General features: G+C 43.0%; 1 protein-coding gene across 6 annotated transcripts in view; it reads left to right on the top strand.

The window, feature by feature from the left end:
• ZNF407 (zinc finger protein 407) overlaps positions 1 to 22,384 on the top strand; it is a 454,006-nt gene that overhangs the window by 2,696 nt on the left and 428,926 nt on the right. Inside the window, exon 1 of one of the 6 annotated variants that reach the window (XM_042962727.1) lies at positions 19,448 to 19,621. The exons of the other annotated variants lie outside the window; for them this stretch is intronic. The gene's annotated coding sequence lies outside the window, so the exon portion shown is untranslated. Of the gene's footprint in view, positions 1 to 19,447; positions 19,622 to 22,384 lie in introns of those variants that run through there. 6 annotated transcript variants of the gene reach the window in all.

Genomic DNA, 22,384 nt, shown 5'->3' on the forward strand with positions numbered 1-22,384 from the left:
GAGTGGGAGAGAGAGGATCCCGTGCCAACTCTGTGATGTCAATACGGAGCCTGACACGGGGCTCAAACCCATGAACCGTGAGATCATGACCTGAGCCTAGATCAGGAGTCGGATGCTCAACCAACTGAGCCACCCAGGTGCCCTGCTCTTGATTCCTTTTGGAGACCCTACCCTCCTGAACTCATTTAAATTAAATTACCTCTCAGAGGCCACACTGTCACATTGGGGATTAGGGATTCAACATATGAATTATGCAGGACGTAATTCAGTCTACAGTAGATGGGTTTCCTAGAGACATTGTCATTATGTGGGATTCCTCCTACACACACCTGACATAGAACTAAATACGAAACCTTAGAATCAGCATTTCTGTAGCTTTGGTTAATGCAAGTGTAATTTTATCTAAATAAATTATTTTAGATAGATACGGTTCAGAGACCAGTTGAGGAAAAGAAGACATTTTCATTGTTTCTTTCTAATGAAGAAGAGATAGGTGGTGAAATGCTGTGGTGGTCTTTTCGTTTTAGGCTTTAGAGGAATGAATATTTTCCTAGATTGATCAAATCTGGGTGTAAGGACTGTGGCAGTGATCTGTTCCAGTTCCCTCCTTGTTTTGTAAGGAGGCTGAGCCCCCACAGAGGCTGAGTAATCTTTCTCAGAGATTAGTGAGAGAACAGGGATTAGAGTCAGGCTTCCTGATTTACAGGCTAGTCTTTCTGCTTCCATCATTGGTTCTCAAACTTAGGGTGCATCAGAGTCACTTGCGGAGCTTTGTGAAAAAACACGCTGAGCATCCCCTCTGGAGGCTCTGATTTGGCAGGTCTGGATTGGGGCTGATAATTTGCACTGTGACAAGTTCCTCCTGGGCTCTGGGGTCACACTTTGGGAACCCTGGTCTTCTACGATGTTGCCTTTGATCTCTTATAAGAAGAGACTAAGTAAACTCCATGGGCTTATACCAGTATAATCTTTTCCCTGGTACTCAGAGAGTCAGGTTCCTTAATTTTGTGCTATAAACAGCAATGCACCAAAACCATAGTGATTAAATGGGGGGAAAAAAAAGGACTAGAAATATGGCATTTCTCAGAGAGTCATTTTGACATTTTCAGGGATAATTTTTGGACTTAACTCTAGAGGTCAGAACCACTTACTGCTGAAGGGAATATGTGTGAAGTGTGAGGGCCCTCCCTCTTCACAACATTTGCACTAAAAAGGGTGTCAGGATTAATTGCTAGATTGTGTAGGATTGAAAAATTACTTCCAGTTTTGTTACTCAATGCTTTTCTCTGTAGTGTTCTAAAATGTTCATTTCTTATATATCAAAATCTTATCAGGCTCTAGCACAGTTACGTGCCCATGAATGAAAGTTGAATTAAACAAACATTAAGGGAGAAAATAAAGTAGGTCATTTATCTGGAGAGATTTCAGTTCCCTAGGAAAGTTACTGTACTCACTACATTATCCCAGCTATAAGCTTTTATGAAATAATTACATTTCATTCCAATTTAGGCCTTATTTGGAATTACTGGGATTGTTTTAGCACAATTTTGGAGGATGTAGCCTATCTTTATGTTACATTTAATCAGTGATCCCTCTCACGCCTTTGTATCATTCAGTTGCAATGATTCGTTAACACTTTATACTTTGAAATAATTTTGGAATTATAAAAAAATTGCAAAAATAGTTCAAAGAGTTCCTGTAGACTTTCAACCAACATCCCCTCGTTAACATCTTATGCATCCATGGTGCAGTTATCAAAACCAGACACATGATAACATTATTATTTGAGTTTCACCACGGATGTCCTTTTTCTGGTCCAGGATCCAATCCAGTGTCCCACGTTGCATTAAGGTATTCTGTCTCTTTAGTCTCTTCCAGAATGTGACAGTTCCTTTTGGGTTTCTTTATTTTTCATTACCTTTATACATTTGAAGAGTGCTGATCAGTTATTTTGTAGAATGTCCCTCAGTTTGGATTTGTCTGATGTCCTTTCATGATTAAATTGAGGGTTAAGCATTTTGGCAGGAATACCACAGTGGAGAAGTTGTGCCCTGCTCAGTCTTATATTGGGACATGCGTGATATAGATACATCTTGCTACTGATGAGTGTTAATTTTGATTTCTTGGTTGGGGTAGTGTGTGATATCTGTGCTCTAAATTAAAAAATTTTCCCTTTGTAATTAATGAGTTTCATAACTTTACCGATTTTTGGTGCAGCAGATTAAAAGGAATGGACATATAATGTCAGAATCCTTTGAGCCTATCCCCAATTGTGAGATGTTTCTTATCATGAGAGGCTTAGACACAAACATAACAGGATAAGGGAAAAGTGTAGGCTCTTGGAAGAATGGTTATTTGCTCAAGAACTGGTACTTGATCTTGGTCAATCTCAGTTTTGAATTGGCAGGAATGGAAGCTGTTTGTCCCAACTCTTTTGCTGTGGTTCTGCAGTGTCTCACATTTGTTTTCCAGCGTGTGACTTTCTGTAATGACACTGCATTTCTTAAAATTCTCCCTAGAGTCTTTTTGTAGAAGATAGATGCACTTCATTCATCACAAGGCATTTGCTCTAAGTGTGCTCTCCTCACCAGCACTGGCTGGTCCGTGGAGCTGGGCGCATGTGTTCTCTTTGTATGCCATGGTGAGATGCTGGACGGGTTACACCCCCCCCCCCCCGCCTCCCCCCCAAGGTACTTGACAAATATTTATGAATAAATGAATATTTATATGTGTATTTTGTTCACTGCTCTTGTAAGTTACCAGAGTATTGCGGATAACTTTTCACATTGACACAGCTGTGTAATCTGCAGTGTTCCAGGATGTGGACATACCACAGCAGCCTCTTCGCTAGCTCATCTTGCATCATTTGATATTAGTTTGTTTATAAGTTTTGTATTATAAAGAGCTTCATGGTAAATATCCTTAAATATGTACTTTGTCCAGTTATTTCCTTAAATAAATTCTGTGGTGAGTCATTGATAGCCTAAAGAAGACACCTATTGTAAGGCTATGTATATATAAACGCACATATATATAGGGTGTGTGTGTGTGTAGAGAGAGAGAGAGTGAGCGAGTGAGCGCAAAATTACCCTCTAGAAAGTGTATAGATTTATATCCCATCCAGTACTATTGAGAATGACAATTTTCTTACACTTTTTCAACAACGCTTAATTCTCATGTTTTTAGAAAGAGACTACATTGAGTTCTTTTGAGATTTTTAAAGATTGTTCCTGCAGTGTGGTGGGTTCAGGATCATAGTCTAATTTGCTAATAACTTTCCGTATTTTCAGATTTTTGTCTGCGTCAGCGAGGAAGCAGAATAAACCCAGTGGAGGAGTGTTAACACCTAATCAGTATTTCACTTGAGACACTTCTTGTATCCTCCTGGAGGTTATAGTTGGCTGTGTCTGTTGGCCTTTACCAAACAGGAAACTTCCTAAGAGTGGGATACATTTCTAAATCACATTATTCACAAAAATCAGCCACAGGCCAATTAAAGCCTTAAATACAGAAGGCAAAACTGTGAAACTTGGAGAAGAGAAGGTAGGACAACAGTTGCATGACTCTGATATAGGGAAGACATTCTAAAAATCACAGAAGGTGCAAAGCGTAGAGGATGGGGAATGTTTGACAATATTAATATTGACAACTTGTGTTTATTAAAATAAGCCATCAAGAAAGTGAACAGACAAGTCACAAGTGAGAATAGTTATGTTCAGTACAGATTACTGATAAAAAGATTAGTATCAGCAAATCAGTAATAACAGTAGAAAAATGAGCAAAGGCCCCCGTTGGCATCCCCAAAAGAGGAAACCCAATGCAGAGGTTTTCAACTTGATTAGTAATTAGGGAGGGGCAAATTAAGACCAAAATGGTGTATAGTTTCATCCACATTAGGTTGGCAACCACGTGCAAATCTGGCAATGTCTGTTGTTTGGGAGGTAAGGAACAACTGGAGTGCTTACCCACAACCGGTGGGAGTGTGAATTGGTACAATAACTTTGGGATTTTCTAGTAAAGTTAGAGATGCATGTGCCCTTTGGCCCAGGAATTCCATTCCTAGGTCTTTATCCCAGTGCAGTGCTTCTAAGTTGTGTCCCCGGTATTCCACGGGAACTTGGTAGGCAGATTTGGGCCTCGCCCTAGACCTACTGAATCCGACTTTGGGGATGGGCCAGCTTAACAAGCTCTTCGGGTGACGGAGCGCATGCTCAAGTTGGCAGCCCACTGCCCTGGGGAAAGTCATGTACCTGCGTGCTGGGCAGCACGGAAAAGCTTGCCTGCAGTTGTGCCAGTCAGAGGAAAAAGCCGGACCAGCGTCCCTCACGGGAGAGTGGTTAAATTCGGTTACATTTCCACAGTGAAGGACTATGCAGTGCTGGGAGTGAATGGGTCTTAGATACGTGCATCACCAGGGCTTAGTGTCAGGAATGTCACTGGGGGCAAGAGAAGACACTTCCAGCAGAATGCATACCGTATTTTTTTCCTTTTTTTTTCTTGTAAGTTTAGAAATGTGCAAAGCAAAATTGCAGACTGTTAGAGGTACAGATTTAGTAAAGTAATACAGAAAACATGTACATTACAAATGCTAAATCCACATTAGCGGACAGCTCTGTAAGAAGAGGGAAGGTGATGGGGCACCAAGAGGGGCTTAAAAGATACATAATTTCATTTTCTTAGGCTGTGATCTGTACCAAGGGCTTTGTTTCATTGTGCTTAATACCTTGCATATATTAAAATTATTTTTTGTATCTAGCAAATACTAAATTTTTTTAACGTTTAGTTTTGAGAGAAACAGAGAACAAACGAGTGGGGGAGGGGCAGAGAGAGAGGGAGACACAGAATCCGAAGCAGATTCTAGGCTCTGAGCTGTCAGCACAGAGCATGACGTGGGGCTTGGACTCATGGACCGTGAGATCATGACCTAAACCGAAGTCAGATGCTTAACTGACCGAGCCACCCAGGCACCCCTGTAGCTGCTAAATATTTAAAACACAAGCATCTGTGGTTTTTTTCCCCCTCTTTTTGCAAAGTCTGTCTACACAGGGACTTTGTATGAAAAAGATATGATGGAGTGACTGTGGTAAAGATGTGCTTTTGCAGGGTTAGGATAGAAAAGTACTTTCATGAGTAGAGATTTGAAAAAGGAAATTAGTCTCAATGATAACGATTGGTAATGCTTGCTGAGCGCTTACTCGGTGCTAAGCACATTGTGTGCTGAGCATATACTCTGTTAACTGAGGACTGAGCATCACAGCGAATCTGTGGGGGTCAGGATCACTCCTGGAGAGGAGGGGAGGTGGCTCTGGGCACCCAGCTGTCTGACTCTGAAACACCCTGTCCGAGAAGGGCAGAGCTGAAGACAACCCGACAAAAGTGAGTCAGGACTGAGAGTGTTGGGGTCACGAGAGAAAAAGGAAAAGTCTGAGTGGGGGTGTAGAAGACCCTTAAAGGGGCTGTTTACCCCGTTTGCAAAGTTAACTTTATCTTAGCTTTGTTTTTAAACCAGTGTACGTGACTTTCTCATTAGCAGGTGGCAAGATGTACTCTGTGTTAGTTCCAGGGATTGCGCCTTCCAGTTCATGAGAAACTGGTATTATGCCATAGGGTTTGGAAAATCATACTTTTTTGCTTGGGTAATTGGTTGCTAAAAAGGGAGCTTTGGGGAAATCTACCTTTGCCTTTTTTTTTTTTTTTTAACCTTTGATAATTTTTTTGACTGTCATATTTATCCTATATTATGAGGACTTTTTCTTAAACATCGCTTATACTGAAAACCTTATTTAAAGCCATCATGGTATGACAGTCACTCCTTGAAATGAACAAGTACAGGGAAAACAAAAATGTGGTTCTAGAAGCCCTAAGTCAAATGACATGTCCTGTGGAACCAAATAGCGCTACTAATTTTGTTTGATATTCAGAGTGCTAAAATTGTCTAAACCAGGAGAACTGTCAAACATTTGTAATTATGTAATGTCATACTTTCTAGCAACGTCAGCCCCTCACTCAGAAGTTGACAGCCCATGAGAGTCCTTCCATAGCTGGAATGTCTGCATTTCAGACACATGTACTGCTTGTCAGAGATGCCTTATGGGCAAATGTGGAACACGGGCTTCTTAAAACAGATTTTAGATACTTCAGCTTTTCTAGTCCTGCTGCATTTTGCTAAAGCTACATAATCTCAGTCTTAATTCTTGGTGCTTTTCACGGTGTTTCATGTTCATACGAATCTTTTATTTTCTCTCACATGCTGTGCTGTTTTCTTCCCTGAAAAAAAAAAAAAAAAACCGCAACAAAGTCCCAGATAGTACTAAATAAATGCAAGTAGGGTAATAAGAAGTGTAGTTGGGAAGAAACATTGTTTAACACAGTTAGAGTTGTATCAGTGCAATCATCTAATTTAACTAAAGTCCAGCATTCTTGTCAGCTGCTAAATACATGGAAACTTTGTGTTTTAAACCTAGAAGAAGCAATAAGCTACTTCTTCTGAAGTGTATAATTCACATATGAATTCTGCTGATTGTAAATTATGGATCAGAATTTGATATATAATTATTGGATCAGTTATTATAAAACGAGGACTCATAGTTATAAGAGTGCATATAATTATAAAGCCATTAGAATTTAAACTAAGGTGGTAATGTACTTTTAAAAATAGCTTAGAAAATTTAGATCATTAAGGAGAGCTAGTAGAAATTATTGTCTTTCAAAAAATGAGATCAAATGGTTTTCATGAAGAATCGTCTGGGTCCATTATGTGATTTTCCACATAGGCGGTGTTTAATACCCTAGGCTTTCAGGGTATAGGTATAGGTTGAGGCAGTGTTTGTTAAAAGTGACATTCAGAGTAATTTTTTTTTTTTTTTTTGAGAGAGGGAGAGACGGAATCCCAGGCAGGCTCCACGTTCAGTGCAGAGCCTGACGCAGGGCTTGGTCCCACAGCCCTGGGATCGTGACCCGAGCCAGAACGAAGAGTGCAGTGCTCAACTGACGGAGCCACCCAGGCGCCCCTCACTGCAGGTCTTCATGGCAGATGATGACGTAGGCAAACGATTTGGGGGTCTCTGTGGGATGGCCGTTTAGTGCAGCACGTTTGCTCTCCTTGCTGGCTCAGCTTTCTCTCTCCCCTGTCTTTCCTCCCCTGCACCTCAGCTCCAGGTCTTGGAGACACATGCGAAGTGTGTATTCGCTTTTTTGAAGGTAGGAGGGACTTCAAACCAGTAGGTCTCAAACCTGGCTCATCAGAATCACTCAGGGAGCTCTTTAAAACCGCAGACTTTTGTCCTCACTCCAGACTTCTTAATCAGTGTCTCTCTGTCGGTAAGACCAAGAGTTCAAGCTTTGATGATTAGGTGGATTTGTAGGTGATTGATCCTGTCTGTAATTCCCTTGGTTTTCATGTGTGGAAGTAATAGCCGCGGGCATGCTCTTCAGGGATAGCTGTATGTCTCAGGGTTTTGTAAGTCTTGTAGACTGAAAGCCCTCCTTAATGGTCAGATGCTCAGCAGTATGATAATTTTTGGATTGGCGTGTGGGAGAGGGAGGGACTGGCTGCCCGCCCCCCCCCCCCCCCCCCCCCCAAGTCCGTTCTCTTTGCTCAGAGAGAGCTGTGTGGTTCCAGGTCACACTCTTCAGACTCCCTGCCAGCCACGCAAGTGTGAGTCCTGTGGTGGGTGCTGCCTTGGAGTCAGGGTTTGAAGAAGCAAGCGTGCTGCCTTGTTCAAGCGTGTTCGCTTCTGTCAGCCAAACTCAGGGCATGAGGAAGCTCGAAGGCCGGCCTTGACCACGGAGGGAGCCAGGATTCTGGAGTCAGCCTGGAGCTGACTGCCTGCAGCCCAGGGACACTGGCCTCGGAAGTTTACAGGAGCAAGATACACACTTCCGTATCTGCATGTGACCCATTCTAAAGCCCACTTCTTATAGAAGTTAAGGTGTCAGGGCATTGGGTTCATGTCGGTTTGGGTCTAGCTGCGATGTCCAAATCAAGAAGGCAGATGCAGAGAACCGGTTTTCCTTCCCACGGAATTCTGTTCTCTAACCCTACAATGTAGAAACGTAATAGTACAGAGTTAGGGCATCTTATCGGACCAGAGTATTTTCATAGAGGTTTGATCTGAAGGAGGCTACTCACATGCGAACGTTAGTAAATGAAGACGATGACAAGGACCTGGAAGGTTGTCAGTGACAGGAAGGGACTGATTGTCAGAGCATTCTTGTTTAAAAATGAACTGGGAGCCAAGAATTCTTAACTTTTTATTCTTTTTTTTTTTTTTTTTGAGAGAGAGCATGCGCATGTGCGTACGTGGGGGAGGGGGGGAGTGGAGGAGCCAGAATCCCAAGCAGGCTCCACGTTCAGTGCGGAGTCTGACGAGGGGCTCGATCCCACAACCCTGGGATCGTGACCGGAGCCGAAGTGAAGAGTCGAATGTGTGACTGATTGAGTCACCCAGGCGCCCCTACTCTTACCATTTTTATTGATTTCTTAGAATTTATGTAATTAAAACGTTAGTAAATGAATATGGCGTGATGCAGTTTTTCTAGTGTTAAGTCATTTGCTACTTCCTCACTGTTTTTGCTATATTTTATCTCACCTGGGCTTGTATTTTAATCTCATCTTGTTTTTTAACTTGGCCTTGTCATAAGAAGCGATGTGTTAATACATGCGGAGTCCTAGGGTGGTCCTGTTTTCTTCCTGTACACATTTGAATAATACATAACTTATTTAAAAATCCTCACTTGTGGTATATGACTTTATTTTACAGTGCCATTAGTGATATTTCTGTCACGTTTGGGAAATACTGTTCACGTGAGAAATACGATTTTTTAGTAACTTCAGTGCTACACCCATGAAATTTGAACAGGAATAAGTGTGGTCACATGGAAACTAGCAGACACACGACGTCTAACGGGGCTTTGGCTGCAGCATTTTCCTATTGAGAAGGTCAGTATTCTGTTTGCTTAAGTCTGAGCCTGTTGCTTGTCACCGAGGGATAAGGAGAACAGTGTGTCTCAACCGTCCGCAAACAGGGTGAGGGATAGTCTTCTAGAGTTAGTGGCCACAGGGCCTGCAGAAAGGAAGGCGAGGTCCCGGAAGACACCGATACTTGGGTGGAGAAGGAACGTGATGGTAACCCGCCAACCCGAGGGCATATGGGGGTAAGAAGCCTTGGAAGGGGCTGAGAAGCACTGTTAGATTACAGATTTAAGTTGTTTCCGGTCTGTGAGGAAAGAAGGGCAGTGGGGACAGGATTCGCATCTCCGTCTTCTTCTGGCTGCCCCTCCTCTTGTGTTCACCTAAGCATAGGTAAGGTGCCACCCGAGGGCACATTTTGTCAGCAGGGGGCGGTGCTTGCTGGAAGGGACGCCTTTGCGTCCTCCTTTGTCCTTCGCAGCTGAGGAAGTGCCCAAGCGCCTCTTCACTCCCCTCTCAGGTGGTTTTAAAGTTCTAGAATTTACTGACGACATTGGACTTTTACATCATTTAACTTTTAGCCTCTTCAATAAGTTTGTCTCCTGGTGTGCAAATTCATACTTTAAGTTTGTTCTGAATATCTGTTTTTTAAGGTTAAAAGGGAGCTTCTTATTTAAAGTGTTCGAGAATTCTGTAGATGAGTCTTTCGCACGGTAGACATTGAGTAAACTGAAACTTAGTCTTTTTGGTTTTCTTTCTGAAGAGTCTAGCTTTGTATATAGTCCCGTTTCCTCTCCTGGCTTCCTTTACCCCTATTTTATTTTTTATTTTTTATTTTTTGAATTCATCAACACCCATATCAGTAGGTGGGATAGATAAAAGCAGGCAAGAAAAATAAAGGAAAGGTGACAGAATTTCAAATGAGTTTCTTTTCATAATTTGTACCACATCAGGTAAAACAAAAGAGATACGTTAAAGTCCAAGAACAATCATTTAAATAAAGTTTGGGGATTATTTAACCTTCCCTCATTTATAGTAAGTAGTTGAGAGTGAGGCGTAAGAGACACAAAGGTTTAGTGAAAGGAGCAACGTGGAAGTCAGAAGGAGGATTCAGAGGGAGACTTGAAAACGGAAAGGCAGTTTTGCTAGGTGAGAGCTAAGACAAGATCCAGAAAAGCGATAGTACCTCATACTGAATCGCTAGAAATCTGCAGAGAGCCTCCAGGGTAAGGAAGGAATCCACACGTACGTACGATTGCGTGTGGCCCTTGGTCGCAGAGCATCAGACTAGATGCCGCAGTCAGAGCTCAGGTGTCCGAGGACAGAACACGGAAGCGGCGCTGACCAGACAGAAGGACGTGAGTCTCGTGACGCGTCTTAGCCACATGTCCTCACCGTGGGCCTCTTCACATCATGCCTTTGCCGGTGAACTCTCATGTGTGTGCCAGCTTGCATCCGTTTGCTTGGGACACGAGGAAACGTTTTTCTTTTGCAGGGAGCTGGTTGGTGCCATTGGAATTTTAAAAGGTTGAACACACGTTGACCAGCTTTGCCAGCAGTAGGAAAAATGCCCTCACACCCCTCTGACGTAGGACATTCTGTTTGCATTGGTGCCTCCCAGGACTTTTTAAAGGCTGATGTGGGAACAGCAGTGGACAGGAATTGACAGAAAGATGCCAACAGATGGGTTTTTGTTTTTGTTTCTTCCTAATGGCAAAGGAGTTAAAACTTTTTACTACAGAGACACAGCTACACTGGGAAGGGTTTAGTTTGCAGTTGGCCCTCAGATGGAGGTGAAGCTTTTTGGATTCCTGGGAGTCTTTATGGGAACTGCTTTATGGGAACTTTAGTAAGGGTTTTTTTCCAGTCTAAGAAAGTGATCTTTGTCATTTTTAGGGACTTTATAATCTTTTGACCCCCTGACAGTTACTGGAGATGGGGCAGAGGTCTTTGTAAGCCATATGTGTGAAAACAGCTCAGCTTTTTGTTTTTTCTTTTCTTTTCTTCTTTACTTTTTATTTGGAGGTAATTTGGAGAGTGTGTTCACTCTCTCTTCACACACACACACACACACACACACACACACACACACACCCTTTACTTTTTCCTGGACCTTCTAAGAGTAAATTAAGTATGTCATGACCCTTTACCCATAAATCCTTCAGTGTATATCTTTAGAAATAAGGATATTCCCTTGTATAATCATAGTATTTAGTTTTATGAATTTACATTGGTACTTATATCAGGGTTCTCCAGAGAAACAGAACCAATGGCATGTTAAGTATACATACATAAAATACGAGATTTGTTATAGGAACTGGCATGAGGGGACTCTTGGCCTTGTGGAGACCTCTTCCCGCGAAGAATACTTGTCAGAATTTAGGGACTCCACACCCCCAGCTTTATCAGGGTCTTCCCGCATGTCCCCGTCCCAACTTACAGGGCCTTGGTCCTTCCCAGTTGGTGCCCATAGAGTAACAGTGCACCCCCTTGAGGCTGGGCATTCGGCTCGCTTTCTGATCTAGCCAGTCACAGAACCACAGTAGGCATTTGATAAGCAGCACTGTCAGCCCTGCAGCTCTAGATCAGCCTTTCCTCCAGGGCGCACTTGGAAGCTTTAGGTCATTTATGCTCTGCTTGAGCTGGGAATTTGACTCCCTGAGCTCATCATCTCTTTCATCCCCTTATCCAGCAGCATTAGAGCCAACCAACCAATCATTCTATTCCTTAGTTTTCCAGAATGTTAGTAAGTATCATATATAGAGTCACTTAGCTCTTGGGTTCACATAAATGGTTGATTACGAGTATCCAATGTAGATATTTTGTGTACCTGTAATCAGTTCTTATCTTGGGCCAAATATAAGTGCTATCTTTATACTGAAAACAGTCATTCCTGTCTTTCAATCTAATCAGATTAGAGAGCCAATTCTAGAAATCCCAGAACCAAGTCAGAAAACTTCTCCTTAATATTCTCCTCTAGAACCACTCTGTACAAAGCTCTGTGTCAGGATTCTTCAGAGAAACAGAAGAGGGTGCACGCATTCGTATATGTACATATACGTACATACACATAAATGTAGTACATGTATACATGAGCAGCTTTATTATAGGGGTTTAAGGGTTGGCTCATAGGACTACAGTGGCCAAGAATCCCACCGTCTGCTTTCTGCAGGCTGGAGAAACAGAAAAGCTGGTGGTTTAATTGAGTCTGATTTTTGAAAGCTCAAGACCCAGGACTGTGAAGGCAGGAGAGGATGGGTCCCAGCTCAAGCAAAAAACCAAAAAACAACAAACTTGCCCTTCCTCTGCCTTTTTATTGTATGTAGGCATTCAGCACATTCGGCAGATTGGGTGATGCCCACCTACATTGGTGAGGGTGATATTTCTCAGTCTGTTGATTCAAATGTTTATCCCTTCCGGAGACACCCTCACAGACGCACCCACATACAACATTTTACCTGCAATCTGGTCATCCCTTAACCCAGTTAACACATACAGTTAATCATCACAGTCCTTGTTGTCAGTTGACCTAAAATGTCCTAATAGCATTTTCCTGTCATCACAGGATCCAGTCTGAGAACAGGTATTGGATTTAGTTGTCTTGTCTCCTTTGCCTCCTTTAATCTGGAATGTTTCCATAGTCGTTGTTTGTCTTTTATGACGTTGACATTGGTGAAGAATGTAGTCCTCCCCACTTTTTTTTTTCTTTCTAAGATAAAATATTCCTCACTTTGTATTTGTCTGTTTCCTCTTGATTAACTGGAGGTTTTGTGTTCTCAGCTGCAGTGATGCGGGGGTGGGGAGGGTGGGTGTCCTGTCCTTCTCAGGGTGTTCTGTCTGGAGGTATACCATGTCTGTCTGCCCTGCATTGAGGATCTTAATTCTTATTACCCCGCCCCCCTGCCCCAAGCAAGGTGTTGTCCATTTATCTACTGGACGATTACTGAGTTTTTTTTTTTTTTTTTCTTCCTTTGCAACTGGTAAACAGTTTGTGGGGAGATGCTTTAACACCATTCAAACATTCTTAACATCAAAATTATGCCTCCTAGAGTTAGTATCCAATGATGATTCTTGCCTGATGTAATCTTTGCCAGTATGATTTTCTGTCTCCTTCACTCCCTCCATATTTACCTGTAGGCCCTCAGCATCCTACTATGTACAGAGCCAACTTTTTGGCCCATTGGTTCATCCATGTGTCTGTCTGTTTCCCAGTTATCCATTCGTATCTTTAATGGTACTTCATTATTTTGGTGCTCAAATTGTCCCAGATTTGGCCAGTAGGAGCTGCTTCCAGCTGCAGTGATGGGGGTGGGGTGGGGGGGTGGTGGGTATTGTCACATCCTTTTTTAAAAAAACTTTTCTCCATTTTTTGACATAATAAATAAAATGCTCCAAGCTCATCTTGTACAGCTACCTGGCCCCAGCCCTAGAATCTGCCATTTCTTGAGACCAGGTTCATTTTAGTGGAGGTGGTGTTAGAGGTTGAGACCTAGGTGCTGTCAGTGTTTTGTTTCTGGCCTCCCTTCATTCTTGAGTGTCACTATGAGGTCCCTGAGCAATAGGGAAGTTTCCTTTATCTATTTATCTGTCTATCTATCTATCTATGAGAGAAGAAGGGGGGGGCATGCATGTGCACAAGGGAGGGGCAGAGGGAGAGGGAGAGAGCGAATCTTAAGCAGCCTCCACTTTAAGCACTGAGCCTAGATCACCACCACCCTGGGATCATCATCTAAGCCGAAATCAAGAGTCGAACGCTCAACCAGCTAAGCCATCCAGGTTGCCCCCCCCCAGGTAAATTTCTTGGTGTCCCTGAGTGTTTCACCAAACGTCTCTAACTATTACAATAAGCCGCCCATAAATTTCCTTTCATTTATTTTGATTCTGAATTTAGTCCAAGAACCACAGTCATAAATACATTTCTATCTTAGGACTTCTTTTCTCGAGAGTGGCCATCAATTTCTATTACTTCAACCATACATAGAGATTTTTTTTAAACTTCTCTGTCAGTCTCCCCCCCCACCCCCCACCCCCCAAAGGTAATATATTTTAGAAAGTATAGAAAGATGCCAGGAAGAGGAAAAAAAGTTACCTATAATTTTGCCACCTAGAGGAAGAAAACTGTTCACTCTGGTATATAAATGAACTTGGTTAGAACTACATCCATTTAGAAAATTTAATACTGAAGGTTTTTCTCCTTTCTAAATATACTTTCTTAGCACTCACATCTTTTATACCTAATAATTTATATTCCAAATGTCTTGAGGCTTGATAGTTTTATATCGTGTGTGAGCTTATTGACATTTGGAATTACAGTGTTTTCCAGATTTCTTCCAAAATTAATAGTTTCAGTCTTTTTTCCCTGCAGTTCTTTGATGAGCCATTGTATCCCAGCTCTTCTCAGTGGACCTGATGAAGCTGTCTAAGCACGAACTCTGTGGAATGTGTCTCTAGATGTTTTTTGTTATATTCCCCCAAGATTTGCATTTTGGAAATCCCCTCTTTCTTCCTGTGTTTTTGCTGGAATTAAAAAAAAAAATCCATTCCTAAGAGTGTGTTTTCTGTTGTTGGCGTTGAGTAGCTCCTTGCTGTCACCCAGGGCTTCTTGTTGGATTTAGGACTCTTAGCCCTTCCCCCACCTTCTGAAGGCGGACTCTGAGGCTTGGGAAAGCTCCGTGGCTGCCCCGAGTCCCACACCTGTCGTTGGAGCCTTTGGGATGCGCACAAAGGCTTTGTCCCTTGAGCTTTAATGTTCTTGTCCACTGATGTTTAAAACGTTCAGTGCAAATGGATTACGTGTTTCTTTTTATTCTCCTCTTTCCTCAGCTTTCACGTGCCATGTGCTTCGTTCTCCTGCCTTTTGAAAAAGATAAAAGGCAAATTTAGGGAAAGTATACTAACTTTTATCATGGAATGCTTTTTTTACAGCTGCATTATAAATTCTGGAAAATAAAGCGTCTAATGGAGACACTTAATGAGAAAGTATAGGGGTTCATCACGTGTACTTCCCTCTCCTTTTTTTTTTAGTGAATAGACCGTTTAAACTAAATTAAGTAAAGGACATAAATTCTGTTGTTTCAGTTTTAATATTTCATGACTGATTTTATAGATGAAATTATATTTTACAATAAATAGGAAGAAGAATTTATACAGCCTGTTCTATTTGATGTGAAACAGCAAATCCCATTTCTCTGTAGTTGTAAAGAAAATTCATTATAATGTCTTTAGTTGTAAGAGATGGTTTCATTGTGATTAGTTACATTGATAATAAAACAACCTTTTCAAATGGCATAAGATACCGATGGTCCTATGTGTCTGCTTTTAATGGCATTGAACTTTTTCATTCTCTGTTCATGGAGTCTTCATTCCCTTCTTTTATCCTGTTTTCCTGTTCCAATAAGAATTTTATTTCTTTAAAATAAATTTTAAAAAATTAGATGGAAATTCTAACAAGCATTGATTTTTAAAAATGCTTTCTGAAAGATATATTAAATTTTAACTTTTTGTGTAAAATATTTCCGACTACAAAAAGATGCATTTGTCAGAGGTGGTTGATATAAGATCGTCATAAAATTAACTTTATTACTAGATCAATTTAACGTATTTGGAAAATCGTACTTGAAGTGTAGGAAGATTAAAAAAAATAGCCAGGTAAGAAGGCTGAGTTACTTTAATAGTTTATTTTTGTCCCATGATTTGTTGTTTTATATCACTTAAAAGTGATAAAAATTCATTAAATGTATAAATGTATTAAAATACGTTTTCATAAATAGTGTTGGAAAGGTGGGAATCTTTGGTAATGAAAGGGATGATGGTCTTTTTTTTCTGTTGTGCTCACTGTGTTTGATCCCTATCAATATGGGTTTTTAGTGATTGTTTTAGCTCTAACTTAAGCAGTAAGCGAATACTCTAATTTGTAACTCAGGCAAAATTGAATTGGGTATTTGAAATAGAACATGGGTATCCCCTGCAAAGTTCTGTTCTGACTTGAGTGAGGTTTTTTTTTTTTTTTTCCATCTGATAGTTTTACTTCACTCCTGCCATTTGGTCTGGGGATCACATGGCTCCAGTCTGCCTGGCTTCAGTGTGTCCTTACACTCTGGCAGGGGAAGGTTCTTTCTGGGATCACGCTAAACGTGGTATGTGAGATGCTTTGGAGAGGGAACTTAATCAGGTACGAGCCCTGTGGCCAGAGGCCCCCAGGTCTCCCGAGCTTGGATGTGTCCTGCCAGGGAAGGAGGTAGTCACGTGGCCTGTGGCTCTCCGGGTGTTCACCGCGGGGGCTGCCTCACCAGGCTCGGGGACTCTTGGGAGTGTTGGCTGCTAGCGTTTTCGAGCCCAGCTGGGAAGCGACGCACGGCTACTGCTGGGTCTGGGGCGGTTGCTTGCTTGCTAAAGATGGATGATGTCTTCATCCAAAATGAGCAGGATTTTCAGGAACCGTTAAGACATTTCTTTTACTCCATGCAAATCTAAATTTAAAACTCTACCTCGTCTCTTTCTCAGCACTTAATAACTCTTGGTTCTCTTATATCCGTGTTGCATCGTGAGCCGTATCAGATCCGCTTTTGGTAGCAGAAGAGGCATGCATGTGTTTGTCAGCGGAGTAAACTTCTGAAATCTTCTCAAACAGTATACTTCCGCGAACGTGTACTGATTTCCTCCTGTGTTCCTTGATCTTACTGTGCTAGCACAGAAGATTCTTATTAAAGGTTGGAGCACATAGGAAAGGAAACATATAGAGAATATACAGGAAGGAGGCCGAAATGGAGCCCTGGCTATTGACGAGGTGGGCAGGAGAGGGCAGGGCATTCTGTTAGTTCTCTATTGCTATATAACAAGTTCTGTCAGAACTCAGAGGCTTTAAAGCAGCGAGCATCTGTTACTCACGGTTTCTGTGGGTCTGGAAGGTTCTGGCCCTGGGTTTCTCTAGCAGTCAGGCTTTTGGAGGGGCTGCGGTCCTCTGCAGTGTGGCCTGGGGCCGGAGGAGCCGCTCCCCAGCCGGCAGGAAGGAGCCCCCCGTTCCTGTCTGGCACTGGGCACCGGGGTGCCGGAGAGGGGCGCGCAGAAAGCTTCTGCCTTCTGTGATCTGGTCTCCGCGGTCGGACACTCTCTCTTCCACTATTTTCTGGCCGATGTGAGCAGGTCAGCGAGGCCAGCCCACGCTGAGGGGAGAGAATTAGGTTTCATCCTTTGAAGGGAGCGTCAGGGTGTGTGGACTCTTTGTAAACCACTGCAGGCATCTTCGGGGGTGGGGAAATGGGCACGCTTACAGACTGACTTCTTAGGAACGCGCCGCAGCCTGTTCTCTGGCCGGTGAGGACACGGGCTTTCCTGGACCGAGGTGTTCATGCACTGGTCCAGTTGTGAATAAACCACAACTTGTGTCCACATCCATCCCTCGTGGTGAGGTGCCTCAGGTGTTCTCTTCATGAATGGTTTTTAGGCTGTTAAATTATACTCTGTTGTCAAGGAAGAGTTCATTCAACTTAGAAGCATTTTCATAGAAAAGTGACTTTTTTCTTTGTAGGATCAGATACTTTGTCTTGCGGTCTCTGTTACAGATTGCAGCTCCACATAGGGCTTGGTGATACCTGGTGCAGTTAGGTAATATGTAATGGTAAGACTGCTCTTTTCAGTACAAAGTCCAGTCGGAAGTAGTAGCTGGAAGAGGTCGGAGTAGTCCACTGGCTTCCATTTATTCCTGTCACACTCAGCTCCTAATAGGCTTGTAGGAAGTCTCACCTGCCTTACCCTGTCCTTTTGGGAGGAGGCAGTCCCTACAGTAGGATCTTAATGACTTCTGGAGCTCATCCGTCTTTGAACTCCCCAAAGGGAAAGGTCAGAAGACCGTTGGGAGTTTTTGTTCGTGCACGTGTGTGCGCACCTGCCGTGCTGCACACACGTGTCCTCGCTGCGACTTTCCTGTTGGCCTGGTGCCAACACCTGCTGGCTCCACACTGTTCGTACCACTAATGGGGCGAGTGCAGGACGGGTGAAGGGTGAGATGCCGTGGGGTGGGGGCAGGGAGAGCTGGCTTCTAGTGTCCTGGCGGCGAGAGCGTGTCTGTGAGCTCGTGTGTAAGAGTGTGAGCGTGCACGAGCCTGGCTCAAGCTCGCTTCACGCGTCCTCATCAGAAAAGAAAAGGGACGAAGAGAGAAATGCAGAAGAGATCGGACTGAGTGAAGAGTGTAGCCCAAGGCGGGCAGAGGAAGCAGGAAAGATGGTCCAATAACTTCGGTTTCTCCAGTAGTTCCTGAAGTGCTTTCCTTAAAATGTGAAAGAAACTTCTGTGAGCACTGGCCACCAGGTGTCATCAGAAGGCTGCTGTTGATTTGTTTTATTTTGTTCTTAAAAGTATATGAATTAAAAAAAAAAAAAAGACTGTTTTCTCTCTTGTAACTTTTAAAAGACTTTTCAACCGTAGCAGGGAGTCTTTCAGTTAGAGCAGGAACGTTCTTTCATGACAGATTCTCGGTGAGTGAAATTGAAGATGATAAAGTTACCTGCAGCTTGCCTTCCTTCCCTCCTTCCTAACATCCATCCTTCTTTCCTTCCTCCCTTCCTTCCTCCCTTCCTTCCTTCCTTCCTTCCTCCCTTCCTTCCTTCCTTCCTTCCTTCCTTCCTTCCTTCCTCCCTTCCTTCCTTCCTTCCTTCCATCCTTCCTTCCTTCCTTCCATCCTTCCTTCCTTCCTGTCAAGGAACCAGTTGAGAATCTGGATGAATAGATACTGTAAATGGAATTGCCTGTTTGAAAATCTTTGTGGGACAGTGAGGATATGTGTTGAATGGTAATTGATGGATTTGTATAGGATACATATATATATATATTTTAATGTTTATTTATTTTTGAGAGACAGAGTGTGAGCGGGGGAGGGGCAGGGAGAGAGAGAAAGACACAGAATCTCAAGAGGCTCCAGGCTCTGAGCTGTCAGCACAGAGCCCGACGCGGGGCTCGAACTCACGAGCCATGAGATCATGACCTGAGCCGAAGTCGGGCGCTTAACCGAGTGAGCCACCCAGGCGCCCCAAGGATACGTATGCTTTAAGAAGATTTGGTTAAATAATATATCCCATTCCTTTAGTGTAAACACCTACCAGGACTTCTGAATCTTGAACCCTTAACTCTGGGAGGATAACTGAGACTCATTTTCTTTCTGCAGACAAGTACCAGATCTTTCAGAAGAAACCAGGGTTAGGCCTTACTTGTCCTGAGGGTTGGCAGTGAGTCCCCTAGCCACTCTGTTCCTTTGCTTTGTTTCTGAGAGAATTAAAGATGCTTTCTGGTTGGCTTTCAATGAATGTTTGTGGAGTGAATGAGTGAAATTTGCCTCCAGAAAAATGAGCTCTTCCACTGTTCCAGTTGGGTGAGGTTTGAGTTCTCTCCCCCGTCTCCATTGGCGATTTGGTACTTGTTCTAATAATCTTTCTGATGAAGGCTTTTCTTTTTCATTTATATCAGCATAAACTTTCTCATTTCTGTTTAATCCCCTCTAGATCACTTGAAGATATTTATTAAATGATCTTGCCCTGAGTCATCCTGGTTATGGGCTGTTGGAATGCGCTCTGCCTATATAGTTTCTCTACCTGTGATGCGTCCTGCGTTCTGTAAAAGTGATCATCCGGAAGGAGTGTTGTGTTCCAGTGACTTCCCATCGACACCGCTGAATACGTGCCAACTCTCAGTTCAGAGCCTTGTGTGACGTGCTCTTGGTGGGTCCTCTGCTTTTGTTTCCTGCCGCTGTGTAGGCAAGAGCCAGCGGCGTGGCTGTCCGGGCCGCTGACGGTCGTGCGTGCTTGCGTCTCGGGTGTGGAGCGGCTTTGCCGAATCTCGCCCTTCCACTTGAGTGTTTCACCCTTCCTGCCTGCTCTGTCAGAAAAAGAAAACAGCAGTTTTTGTTTCCTCAAGGTTTAGCTCAAGTGATATTTCTGCTCTTCTGGCCAAATGTTCTGCTTGGCACAGGATTCCCTTGCTCATTTATACAGCTCTCGGTCTTAGTTCCTGTCGCCCGTGTTCATACGTGGTCTCGGGTTAGAGTTCCTGGGCGTGTGTGTCACGTGGCTCCTAACAGAACACGAGCCTGGCGAGGGCAGAGATCGCGTTTGGAGCTCGGTAGTTCCTGTCCTGTGGTAGGCACTCAGTATGTATTTGTTGAGTGTTTGATGTTCTTTCTCGGTGCAGTGAGATGTTGCATTATTTAATTGGGGAATAGCAAGTATAAAAATATTCTCTCCTTTTGTTTTAGAGTTTTTGGAGCCCTTATATAGAAGATAATAAAGGGTCTCAATACTGTGCTTCTGCATATCAATGCAGGTGTCACTCTTGTGTCTTCAAAAATGTGTTAGTCAGGTGCCATCATTAGAACATTCCTTCTGATTAGATGTACGTGTGTGAGTCCTCCCCAAGTTCGTGTTTCTTGAATGCATATGCTTCTGGAGAAGAAACTCCTCCGGTGTCCATAGTGAAGGCGGTAGTGGTGTGCCAGAGTGGTGTTGGAAGAGGAGGAGATGGTTGGACTCAACATTGAAAGGAAGGGAATTCATACCACTTTAGACAAACCGTTAAAACCCGTTAAACATAAAGTATGCAACGGACGTTTTCAAACACATGCATATACAGACATATACAAAAGTTGATGGAGTGGTGTATTGAATTTCCACGTCACTGTCATCTGTCCTTCATTGTTATCCGCACATGGCCTCCCTGTGCCCCCCTCCTGGACTATTTTAAAGTATCTCTCACACTTTTTTCATTTTATCTCTAAATACTTAGAAAGGAGACATTTCTTATATCACAATGAGGTATTTGTTTATTCTAGTACCTCATATGTGCTTGGAATTGTTCTAGGCTCTTGGGATATAAGGGTGGAAAAAATAAACCATGCCCTTACTTTTTATCATGGGGAGACAGAAAATAACCAGAACAGGAAAAAAATTCATGTCATCAAAATTTAAAACTTTTGCTTCTCAAAAAACATTAATAAAATGAAAGGGGAGAAAATATTTGTGAAACATATATCTGACAGATGGTTTATCTTCAGAACACATAAGTAACCCCTCAGCTCAGTAGAAAATAGACAACCTACGTAAGAAACGGGCAGAAGGCTAATGAACATTTCACAAAGCACGTAGCAAGGTATTCAGCACCATGACTAGTCGTCAGGGAAATGCAGATTAAAACCATACACACCTACTAGAATGACTTAGATTTAAAAGACTGACAGCATCAAATATCGGTGAGAATGTGTGGATCAGTCAAAACTCTTGACGTTGGTGGCTGTCCAAAACAGTGCAGCCACTCTGAAGGTCCGTCAGATGGTTTCTCACAAAGTTGGCGTGCACGTTGGTCCCCGTGGTCCAGCCTTGCTATGCCTAGGTATTTCCACAAGAGGAATGAAAATGTATGTTCATAAAAAGACTTGTACAAGAATATTCAGAGCAGCTTTATCACCATAGCCGGAGAAGGGGGAAACAGCTCAGGTGTCCCATCAACAGAATCATGGTGTATCCATACAACAGGATACTGCTCAGCGCGGAAGCGGATGCATCGGTAATACATGCAGCAAAAACACTGTTGAGCAAAAGGCCGACTCTCCTTCCCGCAAAGGCCTGTTGTCTGGTTCCATTTATATGAACATCCAGGACAGGCCAGACTGATGCATTATGGAAGAATACTGGACGGTGGTTGCCTCAGGGAGGGGGAGTTACCAAGGAGTGAGTGGGAGGGGCAAGGGACAATTTTCTGGAAAGATGGCATGTTGTCTGTCTTGATCGGAGCACCCTTGAGGGACCCCTTGAAGGTCTCTGGGCTTCTCTTTCTGGTGCCTCTGCTCTCTCTGACTCTGCCCTGCAGACTTGAGCTGCCTGTCCACTCTGTGGGAAGACTCCTGGGCCCTGTCTGGGATCCCTGCCTGTGCTGTGGCCTGAGTCCTTTCTCCAGGCAGTAAGCTGGGATTCGGACCCCCCTTGTTTGTATCTCATCTCTCAGGGATCACTGTCCCTTGGTTTCTGATGTCCAAAGTCTTATGCTGTTGTTTCAGAGATTTTGTCTGTTTTTTCTTTTTCGGTTGTTTCACGCATGAGAGTAAATCCGGTCCCTGTGATTCTTCTTGACTAGAAATAGATGTTCTAGAAGAGGGATGTTCAAGGTTTCCATTGAAAACAAACAAACAAACAAACAAACAAACAAACAAACAAACATCTTACCCTTTACAATTAAGGCAGAGAATTTGTGTTACTCTCTGCTATAATTCCAGTATCTACAACCAACAATACTTGGCATGTAGTGGGCACTAAGTGAAGTTTTTGGAACAGATGCATGATTCGTTTCCCCCCTCTGTTTATTCTTTAATTGTGAATGTTGAATGGCAAAGCCAATGCTTTATTTACAGGTCCCTTGTCCCTTTCCTAAAAGGTCCCTTGGAACCACTGGTTTCTTGATTCTTTATAAACAATGAGTTCTGTAATGAAACTGGT

Source organism: Panthera tigris, chromosome D3, assembly GCF_018350195.1.
Source record: "Panthera tigris isolate Pti1 chromosome D3, P.tigris_Pti1_mat1.1, whole genome shotgun sequence".
Taxonomy (NCBI): Eukaryota; Metazoa; Chordata; class Mammalia; order Carnivora; family Felidae; genus Panthera; species Panthera tigris.